The sequence below is a fragment of the Haemaphysalis longicornis genome, unplaced genomic scaffold (genome assembly GCF_048455015.1).
Source record: "Haemaphysalis longicornis isolate Haplotype H1 unplaced genomic scaffold, Haemaphysalis longicornis Haplotype H1 scaffold_1, whole genome shotgun sequence".
NCBI classification, from domain to species: Eukaryota; Metazoa; Arthropoda; class Arachnida; order Ixodida; family Ixodidae; genus Haemaphysalis; species Haemaphysalis longicornis.
Window position 1 is genome coordinate 34,555,198 of NW_027526203.1, and position 22,574 is coordinate 34,577,771.

Here is a 22,574-nt window from a genome sequence, read left to right on the forward strand (position 1 = left end):
GGCAGTCTTGCACGCATGGCGTCGACGTTGGGTACACAGATTCACTTCCGCCGTCATCCTTCCTTCCGTTCTTTTTCCTCCTTCCCCAAATTGCATGCAGTGCGCAGGTTTTACGGCCTCCGTGACGGACAGCGGTAGGAGAAAATGCGGCAGCCGACAGCCGTTCGGCGACCTCCCGCCGAGCCCGTCGCGGTTCCTCTCACAAAAGAGAGCGGCCGGCCAAAATGCGGAAGTGAGCGTGGTCGCCACCACCGGGTGCCCGTTCTCGTTTTCTCTTTCCCGCAACACCTGCAATCGGCTCAACGAATTCGAAAACGCCGAATGACAAGTCTCCTTCCGTTGCACCTTGGTTTTTTTCTTTACTTACTTCCCCGAGAAGGCGGGTAGGTGGGAAACGGCTCTGCCAATCAATACTCGTGAAATCGGGAAATTGGTTTCAGGTTGCGAAGGGCTCATTTGGTATGAGCGAAAACTGGACGCTTCCTGTCTTTAAATACACTGGTGGACGTCAAATAGTTTCGACAGTTGGTTAAAAAAGGATTCACGTGCTTCCCATGGGCTCTTGCGTGACGAAGGTCACGCAAAATAACACATGGTGTAACGAGTGACGGCACAAGGGTTCAATACTACTTGTCACCATGCGAACCAAATAGGCCTACGACACGCCAGACTGCTGTTCTTCCTCCCTCTCTCTCTCATTATTTAGTAGTGTATCCCAGACAAGCTCTGATGTCCTATATCTTTTTATGCGTCTCGTTAGGGCACTTAACGACACCCCACATTGCGTGCTTTCGTGCCATGTAGAAGCTTCGTTGCACGCAGTTCTTTCATTTGGGAATAAATGCGCGGTAATCTCAGCCTCATCGCTCTTTGCCTTCTTGAAGCCCACAAGTTTAAATAACTTTTTTAGATGATCGAAATGAAAAAAAAGAATCGCAATTTTTTGCTTGGGGAAAAGGATTACTACGCATTAATCTTTTTTTCTTTACGTAGCGCAATATTGTCTCCTCCCCTCACTTGGTATACAGGGAAGCTACAATGAATTCAAGATTGCACGCCACAACAGAACTAAATTAAGCTGTCTAGTAACCTCTACTGGCGAAACCAGACCGTATCGTATTAAAATGAAGCCAAAAGGAAGCACACTGTTTGGGAAAAAAAAATAATGCACAATTGGTAAATTTCTTGCGGACGTCAGCCAAAGAGTTAAGCTTGATAACAATGTACTACTGTCTAAGTGAACGTCGTTTTTTTTTTTTTTTGGCGCATGGAGTTTTTCATGAAGGGCCATCTGAACAAGCACACGAAGAAGAAAAAAACACAACCTGTAAAAAGCTGTCTAATGGCCGCAGCCGACATGGACTTCAACCGGAAACCTACCGAGTTCCAATCTAAGATACAATAAGATGGCAGTAGACGGCGTTCAAACAACTTCCTCGACCGATAAAAGAAGTCATCGTCAGCCGCGGAAGAATCTAGACATCCCCATTTTATTATACAGGCGCTTGCATTAAAACACCTGCATGCGTTTATGGCTATATGCATGTAACTTGAACGACGACGATTTCGCCTGCAGTGTAAAATGGGCAAGGATTTTTCGAAAGTCGGTCAAGCTTGATAACCGATAAATTCAGGAAGCACAAGACACGACGTTTAGTAACGAACTCATCAGTTACTTTGTTCCACGTCTCTTTTAGTCGTGTGTTTCATTATTATTCGTTCTTTCTCTTTAGTTTTACAACTGGCTACAACAATAACAAAATGCAAGCTTGTTTAAGGGCTGAATACAAAGGCATTAACTTCACTCTCCACCTCTTCAAACGGATAATCGACAGCCAAAGTACCCCGTTCTGCCAACACGATTTTCGATCGAAGTCATGCCGCATGTCATGCCTGATCATATTGCCCCCAACAGCCGCTCTAACTGATTTAGAGCAATACATAATCTGAGTTGCTGGCTTCTGCTTCGTTGTGTGGGTGGCGATACTGATATCATTAGCATTGTTACCATTTGGTTGAGCAATCATGATGGGGTGAAGAAACATCATTGCACATAAGGTCAAAAAACATCATTGTAAAAAATCTGTGCGCGAGGCAAATTTTACAATTCAATGCACGTATTTTTTTTTGTAATCTTTTGTAAAGAATTTTTTTGCAAAGAATTTTTTGTAAAGCATTAATATGCAGCAACAACCAGAAAGAATGCAGGTCGCAAACTACGAATAATTAAGGATTAAAGATGTTAGTGGGATGAATATAACTTTTTAAATTTGATTGCTTTGGTATACCCGGGCCATAAGGGCAGAGAAATATAAATTTTGCGAGGCACTTTTTAGCATTTTGTAAGCCCAGTTGGGTACGTTGCTATTGCTAACAACACAGAAACGAAACAAGCCTGTTTAAATTAACGTAACTTCGTACCCTGCGCCTCACGACCTTAAACTGTGCACGGAGTGCTTCTGTCAGTGAAAACCAGCAAAAGAAAAAAACGAAAAATAAGTCTCGTAGAGCGATCTCTGCCTCGCATTCGAATATGCTCTCCCTAACAGCACCGAAAGACCGTTGCCTTTATGTTATGGTACGTGTTAAAACTAGGACCAAGAATGCCATCGAAGGAGCAGGTCAGGCGGCTTATTTTTGGACGTATGGCCCGGACCTTATAGGGACAGTATCCTAGTCCGATCAATCAAGCAGTCTGAAAACTGAAGCCCCCGCAAAAGAATGAGACTGCAAAAAGTTTGTAATTAGGTTGTTGCGCCTACTCGTATATTTCTAGATATAAAACATGTCATTCGTGTTTTAGCAAGGAAAATCTTCTTCGCGCAAGAGCTCCCATTGGAAGTGTTTTCTATTTCAGGCACTGTAACCGCATCCAGTTATAATGATCAATAAGTGGAACTTTGAGTGCGCCACATTATTTATTACAGGCAGACGTCATCACACATACTTCAAAACTCTCAATGTTCTCATTGTTGTAAACGTGTAGCCATACGGGTTATTTGAATAGGATGATTTTCTTTTCTTTCCAGAAGCGCGGTCATCTAAAAGGTGCTGAAGTCAGACACCCCCCAGGAGCTCTCAAGTAAAACGTATGTCCGTGCTGCTGAACGTGCGAAATGATGTGTATAAGTGACTCATACTTTAAGGATGAAAATTTTTGTTTCGATTTGTCAACATTATGCAAACAGAAAGGCGAGATATGTCTGTCGTCAGACATATACACTGCGAAACAATTGGTTTTGGCAACCTAGACGATTGGTAGTAGTTTTCGTAATCATCCCTTTCCCCAGAAAAATTCGGTTACTGAACGTACCACAATAAGTATGGTTGAATCGACACCGACTTAGGTTGATCGAAAGATGGTCGGTTATAGCGGACTGAGAATTTCTTGAGCGGATTGTTCTTTAAAACAAAGAAGAAGCTTCCCGAATCAACTCAGTTGATTGCAGTTCTTTTATTTTGCGCACCGCAGTTTCAAAAACTGCAAGAGCGAAGCCTCAGGTCATAAAGCTGTCCTTTGGTATTGTAGGTTTCTGGGCTTCAGTAAACGGATCGCCTTCAAAGCGCACTCGACTTCCTTGCCTTAGGGTGTCCAGACAGAATGGGTTCTCTCTCTCTCTCTCTCTCTCTCTCTCATCCGGTCTCTTCTTGTCTCCAGAACGACGCGAATAGCGACTCCCCGCTACAAAGGAGAGAGAACGACACGGAGGGAAGCAAGAAATGGAAACAGAGAACAAACGAAACATGTCTCTCACCGTGCGCTGTTCCCGACGGCCACAACAGCGCTTGGGGCACTTCCGCATGCACTCAAGGAGCACGAACGCTAGTGCGCCTTCTTTTCCCGCGAAGTTGGAGTGACCTCGCTAAGAAAGAAGGCACTCAGACAGAAAGAAGAGAGAAAGTAAGCAAACGAACGGCCACACGAGTGAAAACAGCGGAACCTGCTCACGCAACTGCGTGTCCCTTCGGTAATTCCTCACACTCGTATGATCGACAGCCGAATCGCGCCATCGCTGTAGTCTTCTTTTGTGCTATGTTGAGATTTGCAAGACACGTATCTTGAGATGCTTATTTCCGCTTTGGGGATGCGCAGTGATGAATGTGACGGCGAAGAAACGCAGGGTGATGTGTGACTGGAACCCGCATCCCAGCCGGCGGTCATTGCAGGTGAGCGAAAAGGCGGCGACTGCGATAAACTAAGAACTGACGCACTGAGCTTGGTCCCGTGTCTCTCTTCGAGTGCCTCAATGCCTCAAAACTCAGTCGTTCAGCCACTGAGAGCTGAGGGGCAGGGGTGGAAAATTTGCAAAGCCACAAATCTGCATATACGATTGATCACCGATATTAAATATTAATATTGTAACTTTTTTCCTGTTGCACGCTAAGCAAATTGCCACCTTGATCGACTTCGTTGTTGGTTGTGGCCCGCCAAGCCGTCATACTGAAATATCCGATAATAATAAAACAAAAATTATCAAAACCGTCGCAACGGCATGAAAAGTTGATTTGATTGATTGCAGGGTTTAACGCGCCGACGCAACGCAGGCGATGAGGCGCGCCGTAGTGGAGGGCTCCGGATTAATTTTGACCACCTGGGGATCTTTGTCGTGCGCCAAAATCTTGCACACACGGGCGTTCTTGCTTTTCGCCTCCATCAGAAAAGCGGCCTCCGCGACCAGGAATCGAACCCGCGACCTCCTGCTCAGCAGCGCAACGCCTTAAGGCATGAAAAGTTAAAGCACCTTATCCCGAAGTTTTTCGGTTTCATTTATTTCTATATTATTCCTTGCATAGGCTGTTTTGTGCTCCTTTTTTTTTAATTGTTCTCCTGTCAGGTATCTCTCGCTGTTTTTTTTTTTTTTTTTGTGGCCTGGTCCCTCCCCGAACAGAAATCCTGCCTACGCCATGGTTTGAGCGTTGTGCTCTAAGCAGTGACGGGAGAAAAACATCAGCGAGCTTAAATCACTGATCCCCAACCAGTGACACCCAAAAGAGGCCCTCTAAAATCCCATGCCGCGAACCATCTCCGGTACTTCTGCCGCCTCTGTCGTCCGGCTAACAAATAGAGCCAGCAGGCTTGATGGCTTCTCTGAAGAAACGATTAGACTACCTGAACAAGGGATGCATTCGGCAATTGATTCTGCTCCGCCGCATGATTCAGGAGGGCTTTGATTGTCGTATACAATGAGTTTGAAGAAGCTGATGTGTAGACCTTTCGACACCTCGGAGCACACCCCCGGTTACACAAATTGGACGCTGTTGGAACAGGGTGATGTCTTGACTGTCTTTTCTTCTTGTCTGGAAGCACTCCGAAAGCTTTAGTTATCGGCAGCGCAGAGCGGCACTTAGTGATTTACTCGTCGCAGCAGATACGTAATGCCGTTTCGGCTTTGCTTTTGTGGCGATTTTTTTTTTCCAGTGTCTAACGAGTGCGCTGATTATAGCGAAATCTCTGCTACATTACATTTTTGAAGGTCATTGATGGAGCCGCAATGACCTTAATTCAGCCGTCTACGCGCAAGCTGCGCCTTTCTTATCGCTTCATTTCCTCCGATTTCGGCCGCTGCGGTAACACGTGACTAGGCGAGGGTTCAATGCGCGAAATGTGAAAGCGCTGCCATGACTAAGTAAATTGAACCCTTTCCACTCAATGTGAAAGCTCGCAGTGATTCGCCATAATTGGCTGCAGCGCCGTTATGCGCTCACTGCTTCCACCGAATGCAATTGAAATTTCCCGTCTTCGCAGTGCTCGCGCGCCCCCTGCCTGACACTTCACCAGCGGGAGGTGTATGCTTTTCGTGCTTGCTGCTTTCCCCGCACGTGCCGGCATTGCATTGCCGCTCTTTCCCGCTTAATTCTAAAGACCAACCCAACAAGCGTTCCTAACTAAATGAACGTTGGCGCTGCCGGTTAATTACGTATATTTTGCCTGAAATGTACCTACAGTTTTTGTTGCGCTAAACAACGGGGAGATAAGCTCGAACGGTTCACGAGTTTGGAACGTTTACGGCTATATAAACCACTTGGCTTTATAAGCCAATTGGTTACGCCGTGACGACAGCCGCGACGACGGAACGCCGTGTGGCCCTACGCAGGGTGATGTGTGACTGGAACCCGCATCCCAGCCGGCGGTCATTGCAGGTGAGCGAAAAGGCGGCGACTGCGATAAACTAAGAACTGACGCACTGAGCTTGGTCCCGTGTCTCTCTTCGAGTGCCTCAATGTCCAGCGAGCGAGCTACGATGACAAGGCGAGCTCCTAACGTGCTTTGCACTTAACACGCGATGCGCGCAAACGACAGCGCTGGATTTCCGGCGGCTTCGGCGAAGCACGGTTCCTCCGTCTCGCCATCGGTGGCACGCCGGCTAGACTGCCTGTGCACGCTCTTGAGCCCAAGCAAAAGGATGGATCCAATGATCCGGTATACGTATGACTGCGAAATCTCAAGCATGGGCAAGCTTTCACAAAACACTGTGTGAAGCAGTTTTTTCTTTCGCGCGTCATAACTGAGTTTAAACGTTCGTTTGTTCTCTGTTTCCATTTCTTGCTTCCCTCTCTGTCGCTCTCTCCTTTGTAGCGGGGAGTCGGTGTTTTGGTGGAGTACCTCAATTCCGGTCCCACTTTGCCGGCTAGAACAACAAAACCTTACTCACAGTACTCACGATTGATTGGGATGGTGTCTATACATAGCCATGCGACTGCGGTTGTGTGAGAAATGCGCCATTTCTTCTTCACCTGAAAGGAAACCGGCCAATAGCAGCGTGGCTCGAATGACGTAATTAGAGTGCCCAAACAACGCTAAGGCCAAGAAAGGGGGAAACATGTTTCGACCAAGTTCGCGAGTCACGTAACGGTCACCATTTTTGGCTCAGGTACTTTGCGACCACCTATTATAAGCACTGGATGCCCTTGGATATTACATGATGTTCTGAAAGCACTTCGAAATTACAAAAAAAAAAACCCTCGAAAAATGTTGCAGCGTCCCTTTAAAAGGCATCTACCAAAATTTTGTTCGATACAAGGCACCTTTCCTGAGTCTGTTCCTTCGACAGAGAGACCAAAATGTTTGAGCCGTCCAAGCATGGCCAACACAGCGTAGACCGCTGCAGTGCATGTGTGTCAGTGTATTTTTGTTCATATTAACGCTAAACAAACTACGCACATTTGCGCACTATAGGTTGCACTGAGAGAACGTGATGTCGAGATATGACTAATTCAGGACGTTCCGTAGCATAGCGTGGCGCTTGTTGTGAACATGGAGTGACGACATGCTTTGCGCTACATTTCTTTCTTGCAAGGAGGAGTGCGCTTTTTCTGCTGTACTTGCTTCGGTTTTGTGGTTGAGCCTAGTGTCACTAGTGTTGCGGCTAGTGTCGCTAGTGTCACTATCGTCCCTACAACTTTATCTAGTGACACTAGTTGAGTCGTAGGTGCCGTAGGTTGCCTGGCATAGTACGCCACATTGTCGCCTTCACTAAGTTTGCCACCCTGCCTTGCCTTCCATAACGTAATCTAACTTGGCCTTGTTGTTATCTGTTGACCTTAGTAAGCGAAAATGGGTTTTCATGCTGTTTCGTGGTATAAAACTGTGCAGGGAAATGCGCAGTTCCGTTTTCAACGTGTGTAGTACTGAAATATATGTACCTGTATTGTTTTCAGTTTTCCCGGTACCATATCCCAGTTGAGTGACTGCCTTTTTTTGTTGCGAATTGATATCTGCTGTATGTTCATTCTTTGTCTTTTTGGTTTGTAACCGCCCCGCTGTAATTCCTTCGTGGCGCTCTTGATAATAAATAAATAAATAAATAAATAAATAAATAAATAAATAAATAGATAGATAAATAGATAAATAAATAAATAAATAAATAAATAAATGAATAAATAAATAAATAAATAAATAAATAAATAAATAAATAAATAAATAAATAAATAACTAAATAAATAAATAAATAAATAAATAAATAAATAAATAAATAAACGCTGACCTAACACATGCTACGTTGACCGCTTCATTCAGTGAAAGTAAATTAAAAAAGGAAACTTGTCAAATTCACACCACGGAGTTAAGCAAGTGGAATACCACAATAACACAGAAGCGGTTGCTAGTGGCGATTTTTCCCAGTTTATAGCAATCGATAAAGCTTCAACAGCGTGGTTTATTTAAAAAAAAAAGAAACAAATCAAAACCGCTGGAGAAACCACGCCATACCACTTCATAAAAAATCATAACGCGTGATGCCGTTTTCCGTATGAGCGCATGCGCTGTGTGATGGTATTCTGCAAAAAAAAAAGAAAACGAAATATTATTTTTGCTATTGGTTTCCAGGCACTCGCGCTATGCATACCATCGGCAAGTTGGAGAGAAATTCAAGGAATCCTTGTCTCGCCCTTGACTGTTTTTCTCTGCCTCTTACGGGAAGATAATGATGGTTGTACGCTTATCTCGGCGCCTGCAAACAACTCTGGCGACCTACTGCACAGGCCACACATTCTGCTGTTTTGGTGAAATACCTTAATTCCGGTCCCACTTTGCCGGCTGGAACAACAACACCTTACTCGCAGTATTCACGATTGATTGGGATGGTGTCTACACTAGCCGTGCGACTGCGGTTGTGTGAGAAATGTGTGTCGAAGAATTGACTGCACTGCACCCACGCTCCCTGACCCCCTTCCAACATGCTCTTCCTCGCTCTGTCCTCCTCCTCATTTCGCCCGACAAAAACGTGGCCATTTTTCGGGAAATGGCACAAGTACTAGTGTCTGAGCTGTAAAACGCACTGCGCTCGCGTGCAATTCTCATCATCGTTCCAGGCACGCACAGATATTCTTCCGCTTAGCCAGCACGCGGGGTAGCACTCAGCGACTGAGCCGAAACAGCTGATTTAATCGAAGCAGCAAGCCACGGCTAATCTAGGCGCCCCGTACTGTATACGGCAACAGCACGGCGTTTTTGGTTTGTTTTCTGGTAGAAGAATATTTTTCGGACTGTCTATTATTTTGTTTCATGGCATTAAAGTTCTTCCGGACTTTTTTTATGACGAGAGGCGAAATTCCAGTTGTTTAGGGGTTCGTGAAGCGTTTTCCGCCTTTAAAAACGGTTCTTTCATAGAGATAACAGGTGTTAAGGTTGTCAAATTAGCAGGGGTTCATAAATGCTTTACTTTCACTTCCTATCGAAAAATATGGTAGACTAGGTCGCGCCTATAAAAGCCTAGTTTATTGACGCCTAAGTCACTGCACTGAAGTGGACTAGGTTGGGACTGTATTGAACTGTACTGAACTGAAATTATCTGGACTGGACTGGACTGTTCCACCCGAATGACCCACCAACCGGCCTACCGATCGGCTAATCATGACCCAGACCAAACCGAACGCCAAGTGGCTCGAAATGCGGACTGTACCTGTCATCTATTATGTGTGGCTTGATAAAGCACAATTTTATCAAGTTTCACCTTTGATGGTGTGAAAAGAAACTCCAATATGTTGTCCAAAATCGCAGAATATGTCTTGCAGTAACGATTATGAAACGAATGTCTGATGAATGTCTTAGAATTTTGTCAAATTTATGCCCAAAAGAGGTATTGCTGGCTTCGGGGGGTGAAGCGTTTTCCCGCAGTAATTAATATCTTGCAGATCCCCCAGTTATCAGATTGGTTCCCGCGTCTCAAGATTATTGCATTACTGTATTGAAATGGGGAAAATATTTTTTTATTTTAATCAGTTGAATTAAACAAAATCTGGTTTTGTGGAGTCATCCTCCAGTCTAAACAATTTGGCCATCAAGCATGAAATTTGGAGAGTGCACGTATTCCACGGGCGGTAGTAAAGAGCGGGGCGGAGTGAAGTTGGAACGGCTTCCCTCACTGTTCGCTCCGTAAAATAAGAGACACAGCCCCCGCACCTCCAAAAAATTTTAAGATGAACGTTTCAAATAACTGTAGAACCTAATTTCACGCTTTTGTTTTCTTCACTGTTAGTCCTTCCACTTTGGTCAAAATTTTCCAAATTGCGTTACACGTATACCTAGGCCGCTTGACATGCGGCACAGAATTCCTACCCCTCCATTCATTGAACATCCCTTACAGTGTGCTGATGATGTATGCATAGCTGGCAACCCAAATAAAAGCAGTGTATTCGGCTGGGACCTGTTTCGGGAGAGTGCGCTTCCCATCACGGAAGGAACAAATAACAGCAGAAACAAAATTTACTTGGGCGTGACTGGCTCAATTAGCCTCACCTGCGAGCAATAAAGCTGGCAAGCACTTGCAATCACTTGCGATCACTTGCCCTCGCAAGGCTCTCAAGCACTTGCGAGCAATAAACTGATTTCGAGTACGCTGTATTACCCCTTAGGGTTATTTAAGCTATCTCAAATGTTAGGCCCCGAAAGGGGTGCACGGCTGTTGAGTTGGCGACGTACGGCACTTACTAAGTTCGTGGCACCGTACGCACCCCTCCAAACGTAGCACCCCGCACCCGGAGCTTATCAACGGAAAGATCGTAGCAAATGGCTGCCAACTTCACATGTGTTCTAACACTACCACTATACACTCTGTCACCAAATTCATCTCATACAGTGCGTCCTGCACCGCTGATTTGGCTTGCAAGATTCGAACACTCTATGCGTTGTACAGGCCACACTCATAAGCCGGGTAGCTTACATGACTTGAACATCAAAGAAAGATCAGTATCATCATTCGGTGAGCCCACAAGACTGCCTCAGGACTGCCTCCAAAAACCATCCACTAGACGGAACACGGAATCAAATACAGGGTGCATACCGCATCTCTCAATTAGGTCGATTACGCCCTACGCCAACGGGGTGAGATATGCACTGCGAAGACTGCTATCTAGAACATCACAAAGAACGGGCCCTCCGCCCACTTAGACCAGCCATCTGGATAGCCATGACTCCCCCCCCCCCCCCAAAAAAAAAAAAAAAAAAACATAAGGTCGATGCTGGAAGCGTACGAAACCAAGAACACCAAATACGGGGATAACCCAACCACTATATATGCAGATACGTCTCCGTACAGCGACCAGCAAGCCCACGCAGTATTCGTCAGCAAAAGAGCAGGACGGGAAACGACTGCCATCATCGTCCGCGCCACATGAACAGAAGCCGGTCAAGAAACTGACTTTGCCTTAGCCCTATTCCTGGTGGCCTGAGGCAGTCACCTTCGAGGGAGGTCGCCCTTCGTCCTGATTTTGACTGCGCAAGAAAACAGAATGGACCAAAGCGGAGAACAGACAGTGCAAATTAAAACCTATTTATTAACGCTATAGTGTCATTAGGCTCATTTTGCGATTTCCCCGTGCCTGCTAGCCGTTGACGCTATGAGCCGTGCTCATCAAGCGTCAACGGAAGTACGTCACCGCCGCCACCCGGGAGCTACGGCTGAAGCAGCAAGATATGAGGGCTCCGCCCAATCGTATTTTGGCGCAAAGGCAACTCAAGCTTCAAAAGGAGGACAATGATACAACGGCGGGTACGAAAGAAAAGACACGCGTTTTCGGCAGGTGCCGCGCCTGCGCGGTGAAGTTTGTTCTATGCCCATTCGGTGGTAGCATGCTCGGCAGACATGACCGCCAGCTATGCCGGCAACTTACGTCATCACACGAAAGCGTGTTTCCACCATACGGTCAAAAATAAAAATTTTCGGTAAATAATGCGCCGAAGCTACGCGTGGGCTACGGGGGTGCCGTACTGGAAGTCTCCGGAATAATTTAAACCGCCTTACGAACTTTAACGTGCGCTGAAATCGCGACACAACGGTGTTTTCGAGAAAACGGGCGCCGCGGCCGGGAATCAAACCCGCGTCAGTGGGCTCAGCAGCGCAACGCCTTGCCCACTGAGCCACCGCGCCATGTTTTCTACCGGAACTTATGCCGGCACCAACATTGGGTGGCCTAACTAAAACAGGGGGGTAATGATTAACTCCAGTCTTTCAGACATCAAGGCAGGCATATATTATAACCAGAAAATAAGTAAAATAAAGCCCGCTCTATACAATCAAATCACATAAGCTTTCAAAATACTTTGCAATACTTTCACGGTTCTGTTTCCGCTGCAAGCTCGGTTCGGCAAACGACAAATGACGCCAACCAGCCGAGTTAAAAATCACCCTGAAAATAAGTACGGATGTCCTCCAAGAGAACAGTCACGTAAGAATGCTCACCGTGACTCTGGAGACAAGCGGCGGTGCCAAACTCACAACCGTCTAAAAAAATCTTTAATCAATTATCCAATCTTCAACGAATCTTTAGCCGACAAACAAAACGCCCAAACAAGAAAAAAGCACAAAAAAGAGAAGAAAAGGGGACTGCGAAGCTCCCTAAAACACAACGTGATTCAGAAGTACGAGCATTAACGTAACCCAACCGCATACGCACGCTTACGACATCCCCCTCGCGAGGGGCACGGTCAAATGCAGAGCATTTTCGGGGGGCGCACGACGTGCGCGCCAAGCCCCGCACATACCCGATTTTATCTGGTTCGAAAGAAATTGACAGCGAGAGCGAACGCCGAGAACCGCCCCAACAAGGCACGACCACGCCACGACCACGTCACGACTACGTCACGATCACGCCACAACTATTGTTGCTCCCGCGCCAAACTACGACGCATGCGCGCCCCACCTGTTGCTGAACGCGATCGGAGCACGCAGAGAACACGCGAGGAGCAGCGGAGAGCAGGCGAGGAGGAGTGGGGGAGAGGGCGCACCTGGAACGGCTGTTGCGGACGCCGAGGCACGCCGACAACGCCGGGTGACATCGTGAGTTAAAGAAATGCTCTGCATTTATTTAAAAGAAGCGATGACACTCGTGCAGCCACTGATCATGAGCACAATATTGCAGACCCAACGGTACCACAAATTTACCCGCACCAATGTATGTGATAGAAACACTATGATCAGGGCGGCATATGAACAGTCCTCAACGTCTCAATTTTGACCGTGAGAAAAATTAACAACGGCTGGATCCCCAGGGTAGCAGAATGGACAAGCATAGACAGGTCTCGAAGAAGGGAAAGGTCACAGGGATAAAATAACAATATTCAAGGCAAATAATTAACTCGGGAAGCGCAGGACAGGAGCGGGTGACGGTCAATGGGAGAGAACCTCACCCTGCAGTCGTCGTAAATAGGATGTTAGGGATAATAACTATGAATATTTCCTCAACTTGGGTCTTCCTAACGCATGTTAAGAAATCGGAGAAACCACTCTCCGAACACCAAGAGAGCGGATGGAAAAACAAGGCACCGTATAGAAGACAGGCACCCCCCATTTGAAAATAAATTACTGCACGGCATGACGGCATGACAAACCTGTCACTAATCCAGCGACTACGCATTAACACTCTCCTGTACCAAAACTGTGGACCCAATCGCACATAGGAAGAGTGATATGGCAGGATCAACTTCATTTGGGGAAGTTTAAAAATCATGAGGCCACAGTATACACTGACTCCGGGATGTACGAAAGCACGAGGCTGCAATTATTGTTGTTGACTACTGTGGAAATCTTTGGCAGTGCATGACCCTCCAATATACAGGAAGAAAGAAGTGGAAGTTGGAGCCATCCTCTCGGCAACCATAATAGCGTATCAGATGGAAGCGTAACATTACTACACACTCTCCAAGAACATTACTGTTTTCTGCAGGCAGAATACCTGAGCGTTTCGGTAAAATATTCCCAATTAGAATGCGAAAAGTTAACAACCTCACCTGGGCACCCGTACCCAACGGCGTGGGGAGAACGGCGCACTGACCAAGAGGCACCCGCACTTACATACCGTGCTCCTTGTGACCACGACTACCACACTGCCCTCCTCAAAAAATGTTGAGAACGTTGGTCCCATGGTCCCAGCCTATGCCTAGGACCATGATCTTGCCCCCTTGCGGCAACGAAGTGGCAATGACGAAGAACCACAAACTCCGTGGATAAAAAATTAACACAAGTATTAACAAGTGAGGTAGAGACATCATACATTAACTTGAAACTCTACTAAAATCGGAGAGACATCCACTCTCTTGCACGCATCCTAGCCATGTCCAAGGGTATGGTCAGGGAAGAACAACTCAAACATAACATATTCTACTCCTTCGAGACAAGGCAGGAACCTTTGAGCAGCTGCATCCCACGTGAGAGCTCCTCCACCTGGGGCCCTAGTGTTCAGGTTCCACCCTTGAGCTTCCTGTCGTCTCTTTACCCCGTTTTCCTTAACCACAACTATTTCTTCTTCAACAAAGATCTTCACCTACACACGTATTCACTCTCTCTCTTACTTACTCTCTCTCTCTTTCTCTTTCTCTCTCTCTTTCTTGTGAAAAGCCCAATTGTTGAGCCCGGCGGAGAAATCACCGAAAAAACATTTTGAAACACTGACACTGACGCCTCCTCGCACAAACTGACCAACACCTCGCATCGGCAACCTTTTCAGCTCACATTTTAATCCACAGAAGGGCTGAGAGCCTTTGGTTTCCTGGCACACGGCGATTAAAAACCCTCGTAGCTAACCTTTCTCGTGGAGCATAGATAGGAAATGCAGCAACTGCGTACGAAAGCACTTCGTGGGAATTGAAGTATCGCTATCACGCCTGACATCTTACGATACAAACGTAGATGTCTGTGCAACGTTTTGTTCACACATCAAGATCTATGTGTCTTTAAGCCGCAACAACAAAATACGCAAAAGGAAAAGGGGGAAAGTAATGGAACACGACATTGATATACAAATTTAACACGCAGTTTTGGTTTCTTAGCAAACGATCTATACTGAAGTGTATCGTTTCTCATGGGCGCCTGATATGAACGCTAGCTCGCTACTGGATAACAGCACCGACGGGAGACTGGTAGAGAGAGAGGGTGGGAAGAAGAGGGGGAGAAAGAGGGAGATTTTCAATGTGAACTGGTGAGGTACGCCCATGCTGGAGGCAGGCCTTGCTGTACCAGAAGGGGGTGACTTCAGTGGTGTGAGCGGAATGTACGACATTGCAAGGACCGCAGTGAGAGAGCAGACAAGAAAGATTGAAATTGAGACTGAAAGATTAAAAATCCTGCACTCAAAGCTCGTACGGGAACATTACCCGCCGCCTTGGCTCAGGGGCTAAGGCCTTATGCCGCTGAGCCCAAGGACGTGTGTTCAATCCCGGCCTCGGTGGCTGCTGTTCCGAGAAGGCGAAGGGCGAAAACGTCCTTGGGTAGAGATTTAGGAGCATGTTAAAGATCCCCACGTGGTCGAAAGTAATCCGGAGCCCTACACTACGGCGTGCCTCATTGCGCAGGTGTAGCGTCGGCGCGCTAAACCACGCAATCAACCTGACGGAAATAAGATTGGAAAAAGCACTGTGAAGGTAATCGCCACATCAATACATAAATAAAACAGTGGAGAGAAAAGGGAGAACATACGCATGTATTTTTTGCTTCTCTGTTCTAATTTTTGTTTTCTTGAAAGTTTTAATTGTCATCTTGTCGGGGCGCCTGCGACACTTCTCATCTTGGAGAACCTCCCTGGGATACCTCAGACACAGATCTTTTCAATCTGGATACCCGGTCACGAATCCATCTAGGTAATCAGGGATTATATACGCCAAGCTGTTACACATCGGGATATTACCCGAGAAGGACAAACACCGCTGCTGGCTCCCATGACAGAACCTTCTCCTCAGGTAGTTTGACCTGCTCACATGCTACCGTCAAGATATCATTTCCTGACTCTGCGCATCCCCGGTTAACCAGAGGGGAAGGCACGACATCTCGAAAACTGCAGGCGAATGCGTACCCCATTGCACCGAACTTCATGTGATTTAACGGCACAATATCCTACAATTTCTGTCCCACATCCCACACGCTGCACCACCAGACATTTTGCGAACCGAACCCAAGTTTTACCGAATAACCATTCCCTCATACGGCCAGTGAGTGGATCAGCTGACGAGCACGGACCTGCTAAAGAGGGCCAGGACCGCCAGTCGAGCTCAGGGCACACCGGAGTAGGGGATCCCGCCCCCCCCCCTCCTCGCCGGGTGCTCTCGCCCTGACATCTACACCGACGCTGGATCAATAAATATATAGAGATCATCGCCATCGTCATTCCCTGAATCGCTGGCTAATATCGCTACAGTGAGCGCTACCAATTGGAAGCGAATTCGACCCCTTAAAACTTCCGATAACAGCGGGTTTTCGCTTCCCAAAAGGCTAGGTTTACTGATGAAACATCTGAAATGAGTCGCCGTGCATTTCCTTGGGACTCGCGTTTCTGTTTCGCTGTGAAGAAACAATAATTCAGATACCTTTTCACTGCAAACAGGCATCGTCAATGTCCGCAAGATTGTATGGTATATTTAAGGCCTCCCGTGTTGCCTGAACCGAGTTAATTTCTCACCTTGCGGAGAGAGAGAGAGAGAGAGAGAGAGAGAGAGAGAGAGAGAGAGAGAGAGAGAGAGAGAGAGAGAGAGAGAGAGAGAGAGAGAGAGAGAGAGAGAGAGAGAGAGAGAGAGAGAGAGAGAGAGAGAAACTTTATTTTGAAGCCTGTGTCCAAAGGACTGCTCGGCTTCTAGGTTAGGTTGCAGGGACTATAGTCCTGGCTATCTAAAGTCCTGGCGTGTTTTTAAGGTGGTGCACCAGCGTGGTCCAATAGAGCTCTTCAAGCTCCTTAGGGGGTGTGACCCATGCCTCCCAGCAAGTAGGGCGCTTTGTGGCAGGAATTGGTTGCAGGGAAGATCTCAGGGTGCTTTGTATGTTTGGGCATATCCAGAGGGTGTGTTCATTGTTGGGGTATTGGTCGCAGTGTCAGCATTTTGGTGTGCCTGGAAGCCCGTCTAGGTAGTGTCGTATGTGTTGTGTTGGTAGCGTGCCCGTTTGTGCACGTCGAATGAGAACAGCGTCAGGGCGGGCGGATTTTCGGGGGTAGGGGAGGGTGGTTCTCTGATCTCTGACGTCCCGTAAGTACTTTCTACGAGTCTGATGCATTTCTCGGCGGTGCTCTTTTGGGTCATAGAAGCGAGGCCAGGGTTTTGGGGTGCCCGGATCAAAGAGAGCAGCTCGGGCTAAGGCATGGGCCTTCTCATTCCCCTTTACACCTGCGTGTCCAGGGACCCATATCACAGTGGTATGAAGCTCGGGGTGGTTACGTGTGATGCTGGCGAGTGTGTAGCGCATGTGGGGGTACATGTGATTCTCCCGTAAATTGCGAATTGCTGATTTGTTGTCCGTGATGATTACCAGTTTTGTTTGATCTTGGTGTGCTTCTATGGCGTTTACAATAGCCTGAAGCTCCAGAGATGTCGACGACGGTGCGGGGGCGTACTTGGCGGAAGTTTTACGCCTTTGCGTCGCCTCGTGACACAGTTGAGGGGGTACTAATTTAGACGGCAACTCGCCTTGCCTTGAGCGCTTGTCTGTTTTTATCATCCATTGCTTTACAAACAACAATTCCAGGACATTCTGCCCATCGATGTCGGTTGACCAGTGAAGCTCTAACGTAGGTACCACATTACCATAATAGTCTGCACGTTACTGACATCACTCCAGTCAACGCTTTGGTCTTCTCGTACGTCCGGGACATACGGACGCGCCCACGTTCTACCCTTTACGTATACCACGAGGCCGCCCACTCGTGAGTCCGTGCCCTTATCCCGCACGATCCCAGTGCAACCATCGACTTGGACAAGGGCATTTGTCCACGTTCCGGGTGACATAGACTACGCGGGTATTTCAGGGCGGCATTGTGCATCAGGTCGACAACATTGTGCTCATACACCATCCCACTGCAAGCCGAACGCTTACAGCTGTCAAAACTTGGTGATGGATGACACGCAACCAAGAAAAATGGGCTGATTTTACGAGTATAGCGCGATGGACAACATGAGCCCCATCCATCATACTTCCGCCTACCTTCAGGTGACAGTAAATGTAATAACCTGGTGACGGATGGTGGCAATGAGTAACAATGGCCTCCGCTTACGAGTATAGCTTGAGCGTTTTCGCCCACGGTCATGAAAATGCCGTGGTACTCTATAGTTACACACACCTTCACTGTAAAAAATGCGGGAAGCATGGTGCGAAACCGAGACGAAACAGTTGCCCGTATCCAGAGGTTACTAAGTCTGCCTTGAATTTGTGGACATCTCTGCTAATGAACATCTGCATGCCGTTCAGCAACTGGACGTAGCCTGCCATCTCATGTAGAAAACAGGTATTTTCTGCAGTTACCACTATCGTTTGACGCACCACACACGACCTCTTTTTGTCGCAGGGAGCTTTACCAAGCCAGCGGACACGAGCAACCTACGCCCCCCCCCCCCCCCCCCTTCTCGTTCACATCATGCGAGGGCAAAGTGCTGGAGCACGTGATCGTGCACCGATGGCAGGACTACCTCTGGAAAGAAGGCCCTTATCCGAACTCAATAGGCGGCTTCCGGAACGAGCTGAAAATCCTGACATGTTACAGCTAAAGGAAGGAATTACCGGCAAGGGAAACACGCAAGGCAGCGGAGTAATCCTTGGACTGGAACTCCAAGCGCCTTCGATAAAGTGAAACACTCGGCCATACTGGCGCAAGTCTCCAAACTAACTATGGGCAAAGCCAGCTACACTTACATCAGGAGCGTCCTTACGGATCGAACGGTGGAACTTCACGCGAGCGTCTTTCAAATCAAGGATAAGAAGCTGGGTAGCACGGGAACACCGCAAGTGTCGGTCATCCCGCCACTGCTCTTCAACCTCGTCATGACCGCGCTGGCGGAGGCGCTAGCAGAGACGAAAGTCTGCCATACAATCTACACCGACGACATAACACTGTGGGTGCCGGCAGTAGTGGTGCCTACATCGACAACCAGCTGCAGGCGGCGGTCTCCGCCATCTAGCAGCACCTCAGAGGCACGGGCTTGGCCTGCTCGCGAATTCCGAGCGGCTTGTGATATCACTGAGACAGAAGAACAACATTCCCTACAGAGACTGCGACCACAACAAAATCGTCACCGTCTCGGTACAGCAAATTCACGAGGTGGAAAGAATACGGTACCTGGGTATGCTCATCAGCATGAACAGCTGCAACGGCGAAACCCTGGCCAAGCTCAGCGGCGAGGCAGCGGAGGCAACCCGCGCCCTACACCGAGTCTCCATGCGTAGAGCGGCCATGACACAGGACAGCCTCATTTGTCTCTTCGTCATAAGTCGCATCACGTAGGTGGCTGCCTGCATCAATTGACGGGTCACGGAACGCAACAAGATCGACTCGCTAATACGCACGTCCTTCAAGACGGCCCTGGGCCTCACGGAGAGCACGTGCAAGGCACGCGTACTTCAGCTTCGCGTGCACAACACGCGAAAGAGATCAAGGAGGCCCAGCTGACTGCACAGCTAGAGCTCCTCTCAGCAACCAAGACGGAATGCCACGTGGTCAAGACCCCGAATTACAACCTCCGAGCACCGGACCGGCAGTCGAGCGACATCGGCGAGGATGCACGGGCCCGCATACGAGTAAACCCGATCCCCAAGAACGTCCACCCACAATGCAACAAGGAGCGACGAGCAGCGCGGGTCAAGACCACACGCCAGCCGCACGCCAAGGACGAGCACGCGCGTTGCGTCGACGTGGCGGAGTACCAACGACAAGGTTTCATCGTGGTGGCCGTCAGGGCTACCGCAGGCATCACATACGGTCGCCACGGACGCCAAGAAGTTCGCCCTCGCTCTGGCGATCTCCGAGGCCGATCATCGCATCGTGCTCAGCGACTCAAGAACCACCGTGCGCAACTTCGCCAAGGGTCGAATTTGACCCCAGGTGGCCACCATTATCTGCAAGACCAAGCTTCAAGGCCGAGAAGTGGTTCCCGGTGCACATGAAGTGGTTCCTGGCACACATGGGCGAATGCGCAACTACGTCCAACCACAACGAGATTGCTCACTCGGAGGCGCGTGCACTTACCTTCCGCTCCCCCGAGACCACCTGCCCGTCGTGGTTCGAGAGCAACGACCGACTAGCAAGTTACAGCGAGATCACCAAGGTCTATCACCTGGCTCAACGGGTAATGTCACCGCCCCCTCCCTTCTCACCAGGAATTCAGCCGGGAGGAGGCCTTGTTACTACGGCAGCTCCAAACCAGATGCATCCTCACACCGGCAATGCAGCACGTGTTACATCCAGGACTTTATTTGAGTGGTGTGAACAAAGTGTGTAAAGTGGGTCTGTCAGATGGGTGGAACATCTTCTGGGTCTGCGTCCGGATTCCAGACGAAGCAAAGTCAAGGACTTATCCGCCGAAACTCCAATAAACAGTGCGCAGTAACGACAAGGACGTTCAACTTAGGGCCGTGCAGCAGGCCCCGTGTGCGCTAGAGAAACACAGACTTGGCAACCCGGCAATGGGATGCGTTGGCGCTGTGCAGAGTAACACCAAATCATAGCTCGACGGCATGAATGCGTCACGGAGCGTGAAAACTGTCGTTTACCAGGCATCAATCAAGTTATTCCAAATCTAGCCTGACGTAACCATGTGATGTGGCACATTAAATGTTGCGACTCTTACCATTTGTCTTATCCGTCCCACATCTACTTGTGTCTAACACCTGGATTTTTGAAGTCGACGACACCCTTCATGCAGGGCTTGTGCCAACAGTCACGACATACACTAATCAGCCATCGCTTTGCAAAATAGGATGGGAGAGATGGTTCCGGCTAACCACAGACAAGCAACCGACTTCACTACATTTGCACAATCAGTGCCCGCCGAGAGCGGTTAACAAAACAGCCGGTCCATTTCCTAAAGCAAGTTATAAAATTTCTTCAAGGGAGCACAACGCGCCTGCTACTAGCTGATAAAAATTTCAAAATGAATACACAGGTGACTTGATATACTCACGTTACATCGTGGAAACAGTATTATTTTCACCGACGGCTGAATCTTATTTTACGCTCGTTGCATGCTGTATCCTTTAAACTTCAAAGGATGACTAAACCATGTATTTTTCTGGGCGTTTCTGTCACGGACAACGCGGACAACAGACAAAAGAAATATGATTTCTATATACTTGTTCTTGACTTTCCTATGAAAGCGCTAATGTACGAACGTTCTCTTCCGGTTAAAAACTACCGAATGCTCCGCAAATAGCGGTGTGTGTTTCAGTTGCTTAGCTGCTTTATTTTTCTTTGCGCATTTGATTACGATATTCCTGGTTTCTGATTGCTGATATGATCTGCTGCTTCACTTTGTTTTTCCAGTGTCGAAAGAGCTATTGCCTCAGCTATTACAGTTCCAGTGCTCTAATGAACTCGTGCTCGCCGAGCAGCATCCCACGAACTAAACTGGCGCCGATTGGATCTGCGTTTGTTGTTTGATTTTGCCTCTAACGCTTCCAAATAAGCTCATAAAAGGAAAGGAAAAGGAAATAAAAGCAAACTCATAAGATGAGTTTCCTTTTGTAAATAATGCCGTGAGCGTTTCGTTATCGTTATTGTAGCGTGCTACGGGTACGGTGCGACACGGGCGATATGCAAGCATTTGTGCTCCAAGAGCAAGACAAGCACCGAAACAAACTCCGTGATTACGAGCGTGTAATGCTGGGTTTACGTGGTCAAAAAATGAAGCCTCGAATTCCGGTTATCTCTAAGCGCTAAGTAGTTGGAAATGTATGTTTTTACTGCACTCTCATGAACGCATATTCAGGCTTCTTCAAGCGCGTATATGTCTTTTGACCTTTGCGTACTGTTTTTGTAAGAAAAATAGTATTCTACAGACCACTGTCCCCCCTCCCCTCCGCTAGTGTTCGCGCTTAGAGAAGGGAGCAAGAAGGACATTCACCGTAAGTGTTGTGGTTTGTGGCAGCGGGGGATGCCTTCGTCGCTCAGCTTTTTGAGTGAAATATGGTATTTTCGATTTTTTTCAATGGGAACAATTAAAGCACACCGTTTTGTTTTCCCTATTTTTATTCAGTTTTCATCATAGACAGTTTGTTCCCATTCAACAGTATTACAATATTTCCTGTTTTTTCGATGTTTAAATGCACGCGCCTCCTCGGACCCCTTTTTTTGACCGAACGGTAGGATTTACGTCATCCCCCTTCCGTGGAACAAATTGTTCGGACGCCCATCATTGCTTCCGCGCATAGTGAAGCTCAATAAGGGGGGATTTTCACAGCTTTCACCCTTACCGGTCCTGGCATCCTTTTGGCCGTAGCACCACATAGAAGGAATGCCGATATGGTGTTCACAAAGAAGTCCTAAGCGCATTACAGTGGACACTAGCGCGTCGCAGTAACCTTCCGCTTGCGTTTCCGTAGTGTCATTCCGTTTTCACTTTCTTTTTTGTTAAATTTAGCAGTCACATCAATAAATGCATGTACATATGCCAAAAACGTGTGTTTATTGTGATAGATACGGGAAAAGTCGGGTAAAGGTGCTAGCCGTTCACTATATGCGTTCCTGACCGCAACGCACTTCAACCAATAGTTGATACGGGTCATCTGGACGACCTTTTGATGTTAGCTCTGGGTGCAGGCAAAGACCGCCCTCTAATGCTCAAAGCCAAAAGAGAGATCCTGTTCATGACCCGCACACGTTCAACGTGGCAC